We start from the raw sequence: 4,639 nt of genomic DNA on the forward strand, positions 1-4,639 counted from the left end.
ATCCCCATTCATTTCCACAGACCTCAATGTGGATTGACCAAAGGCTCTTTTTGTATATGACAGATATAAGGGATTGCAAGACACACACACACACACACACATTGTGAGGAAGGCACTGTCACTGTAGGCATCTGATGTCTCATGTCTACACACAGACTCAACGATCAAAAGGTCAACATCACCTGAACAATGAGGGTGACCTCTCACAGCTGCATGTCAAACACACAGTTCTACACAGAGAAACGTGTGTCACTGAACACATTCAGAGAACGGGAAGCACCAGCCACTGGGAGCACCAGCCACTGGGAGCACCAGGCCGTGGGAGCACCAGCCACTGGGAGCACCAGGCCGTGGGAGCACCAGCCACTGGGGAGCACCAGCCACTGGGAGCACCAGGCCGTGGGAGCACCAGCCACTGGGAGCACCAGCCACTGGGAGCACCAGGGCCGTGGGAGCAAAGACTCCAGCTTCTGTACAGTCAACAAGGGGATTTGTCAGCATGTGTACTAGGGTCCAAAGCTAGACACTGGACAGAGTGCCCCTGTAGGAGCCAGCCCCCTCCTCTCCAGGGTACAGCCCCCTCAGGCAGAGAGCTTGTTCCATGGGAGCACCGCTGGTTGGACCCTCTGGTACCCTGGATGTTTATTAGCCCCAGCATCAGGAGTGACACGAAAATCTATAACCACAAGAGCGTGCAGCGCCTCAACAGAACACTCACCACATTGGCTCAATGAGCTATCAATCACCTCCAACCGCCTGTCAACACCCAATCACAGGCCAAGTGTGTGGAGGCGGGGTCAGGGGAGAGCAGGTCCAGCGCCTCAGGAGGCTGCTGGTGTCTGACCCCCCGCCCACATGGCCCCGCCCACAGGGCCCCGCCCACAGAGTCCCGCCCACAGGGGCCCCGCCCACTCAGTCAGAAAGACGACAGTAAGAGAGAAAGTGTGCGTGTGTGTTTGATGATGCTGCCATGCCATGAAGATCTGAGTCACGGGGATGACGACATCTTCTCCCTCCTAGGACCTTACTGTCTGTGTGAGATGGTGTGTGGTGTGCGCATGGTGTGTGTGTGCGCATGGTGTGTGTGCGCATGGTGTGTGTGTATGGTGTATGTGTGTGTATGGTTTTGTTACAGCAATAAAACATTGCAGGAAAGTAGAGAAGGAGGGAGAGAGGGATAGAGGGGGGAGGTAAGGAGGTAAGAAGCACTCATGTCTCATAATGCACTGCCTAATTAACAACCTTGGATCACCCCTTGAATACTTCTGTAGCACCTCTCCACCCCAGTCACACCTCTCCACCCCAGTCACACCCCTCCCCCTCACACCCCTCCCCCTCACACCCCCCCCCCCCACATCACACACATCACACACACCACACACAGCTAGAACCATTACAGCATCTACTCTTTTGTCTCTGTCTCTTTCAAAAACCTTCCCATCATGGTGACTGCATGTGTGTGTGTAAATGTGTGTGTGTGTAAATGTGTGTGTGTGTGTAAGTGTGTGTGTGTGTAAGTGTGTGTGCGTGCTCCTTCCCCCCATCCCAACTCAGAGAGCTGAGTCTTTGTTCCGAGGCGTGTGGGAGTGGACAGGCCCCCTGCTGGGCGCAGCCTGCATTGCATGCAGAGACAGCACGCGCCACACACTGGGACATCATGGAGAACACCGATAACAGATTTCAGCTTTCATTGTTTCGGGATTTAAATAATTTATTGTACTGACAAAGACGCAAAGTCAGCCTCTTCCACACGCTGCACCCAGTTATCCATCCCCCCCCACACACACACACGCACATCCCCCACACCCACACACACACACACGCACAAGCAGTTCATTGAGATAAATGACACATCAGATAATTAGAGCACATCTGGCTCTGTAACACCAGATGTGGATCTGACAGAGAAACTAGGTAAACACTGGTCTCTCCTAATTCTGGTCTCTCCTAACCCTGGTCTCTCCTAACCCTGGTCTCTCCTAACACTGGTCTCTCCTAACCCTGGTCTCTCCTAACCCTGGTCTCTCCTAACACTGGTCTCTCCGAAAACTGGTCTCTCCTAACCCTGGTCTCTCCTAACACTGGTCTCTTTCACTCCTGCTCTCATTACTTCTGCCTTTTAGCTTATTATCAGTCGATCCATCACCCTCTCATTCATGTTACACTCCATCACCTCGATGGATCTTGCTAGCTCATTAATGATTGCTCTCTGCACTCTCCTCTCATCTGAACAATGATAGGCTGTTGCGCATGTCCTCGTTGCCACGGTAGCGTCTGTTTACAAGCTAGCGCCCAGCTGTCAGTCATGGTGTTAGTCTTCATGGATCCACAATAACACCACAGCTTAAAGCCCCCTGCTCTCCCTCTGAGAGAGACTTACTACATCCACACTGTCATCACAGAACACACACATTCAAACACACACACACAGCAACACTCTCCAAACTCCTAACACCAGTGGCAACTACAAAACCGAGAATTAATATCCAACTTCAGCTGGGAAAGTATCTCCCAGAAAGCCCTTCATCTGCAGAGGAGCTTTACTAACAGAGGAGGAGGAGCTGTCCAGGGGTCGGGCAGCTTGTCAATCAAAACCTTCCTGCCTTGAATGTCTTGTTGCTCTGGGTTAAAACGTCCAGCCTGGGCCAGGCAGCGTGGAACAGTCTGGAGAACCAGGCAGTGTGGAACAGTCTGGAGAACCAGGCAGTGTGGAACAGTCTGGAGAACCAGGCAGCGTGGAACAGTCTGGAGAACCAGGCAGCGTGGAACAGTCTGGAGAACCAGGCAGCGTGGAACAGTCTGGAGAACCAGGCAGTGTGGAACAGTCTGGAGAACCAGGCAGTGTGGAACAGTCTGGAGAACCAGGCAGCGTGGAACAGGGTGCCTCACATGGTCTCACAAACACACATCTTATTTTTCCAAAAGCTCTGCTATTCTTCTCACGTACTGTGTCACTGGGCATAGCCATGGCAGCAAACTCCACAAAGAGTGTGGACTGGCAGGACCTGTGTGTGTGTGTGTGTGTGTGTGTGTGTGTGTGTGTGTGTGTGTGTGTGTGTGTGTGTGTGTGTGTGTGTGTGTGTGTGTGTGTGTGTGTGTGTGTGTGTGTGTAGAGAAACAGGCTTTGCCATCAGGTCAGACCCAGATGACTGATTTTAAAAATACACTCACAAAAAAAAGAGAAGACATCAGCACACAACCACCACAAACACACACTATGTACACACACACTATGTACACACACACTATGTACACACACACACAGCTGACAACTCAATACGGGTTTTTGCACTTGAGGTTTTTGCAAATTGAAGCATGAACACAAAGGAGGGGGATGTGTGCGGTGTCAGGGTTCTGTAATGAGGGAGGAGGGAGGAGGGAGGAGGGGGGAGGGGGGAGTAAGAGACCTCTTACAGGGAAGACTTGAGCCTGAAAAAAACTAGTGGGAGAGAGGAGGAGGAAAGACTGAGGGAGCAAAAAAAGGATTTGAGATTCCCCCCTCCCCCAACCCTCTTTCTCCACCCCCCCCCCCCCCCTGGCTCTCCCTCCCTCCAAGGATACATGAAAGGTCTCCTGGCTGTAATTCATTCTCCACTTTCATTTCTCAGACCATCATGCCTGACATGACAACTCACAGCCAGGAGAACGCAAATCAACACAACACACAGGACTCACATCACAACACTGCTTCACAGACTAGCTCTCTGAGGTATATCTAGTACAAGTATTGTAGAACATGTCCCAAACTGTACACTGTACTGTAGTTGGCTTGTAAATAAATACTGCTTGCTGTGTGTGGAGGGAGTGTCCATGAGTACTAAAGAGGCAACAGAGAAGCAAAGGATCTCTAACCAGTAGGTCAAGCCTACAGAGGGTCAGGCATACAGGCCAAAAAAGGGATTTAGATTAGACTAGTGAACTAACTGCACTTGCAGAATTTGCATACACACACGAACACACACACATATATACATATACACACACACAAACACACACATATACACACACACAAACACACACATATATACATACACCCTGCACGTGACAGGGTCAAGGGGTCACACCCTTTGCCCTTTCTCTAAGGAATAGTGGCAACCATCTCTCTACCATCTCTCTAATTGCAGTGTGTGTGTGTGTGTGTGTGTGTGGGTCCTCTATCTTCTTACGTCAGTGTCGACCAAAGCCTACGACTTGTTAAGACTGGCTATGTCTCCGGCTATGTCATGGTTTCAAATAACACACTGATCACCTACCTAGCCCAGCTAAGCTGCCTCTCTGGATGGTTATTTAAAGTCAATGAGAGGAAGAATAGTCGTAAGGAACAATAGTCTATAAACAGACACAGCCTTTTCCTGCTCTGTGTGCTGTAGTGGATCTCTTCTATCCTCAGAGACTCTGCTCCTAACGCTCTCTTGTTTCCTTTATTCCTGGGCTTAGAGAGTGGAGACACCGCCGAGGAGGCTAGGGGAGGAGGAGAGGAGAGGAGGAGAGAGGGAGAGGAGGAGAGGAGAGGAGGAGAGGAGAGAAGGAGAGGAGGGAGAGGAGGAGAGGAGAGGAGGAGAGGGAAAAAAAGAGAGGGAGAGAGGAGGGGGAGAGCAGGGAGAGGAGGAGAGGGGGAGAGGAGGGGGAGAGGAGGAGG

At 51.2% G+C, this 4,639-nt stretch overlaps 1 protein-coding gene across 1 annotated transcript in view; it reads right to left on the minus strand.

The window, feature by feature from the left end:
• The window catches only part of adam22 (ADAM metallopeptidase domain 22), a 48,498-nt gene that overhangs the window by 31,513 nt on the left and 12,346 nt on the right, over positions 1 to 4,639 (minus strand). The window lies entirely within an intron of this gene.

The sequence above is a fragment of the Hypomesus transpacificus genome, unplaced genomic scaffold (assembly GCF_021917145.1).
Source record: "Hypomesus transpacificus isolate Combined female unplaced genomic scaffold, fHypTra1 scaffold_101, whole genome shotgun sequence".
Classification (NCBI taxonomy): Eukaryota; Metazoa; Chordata; class Actinopteri; order Osmeriformes; family Osmeridae; genus Hypomesus; species Hypomesus transpacificus.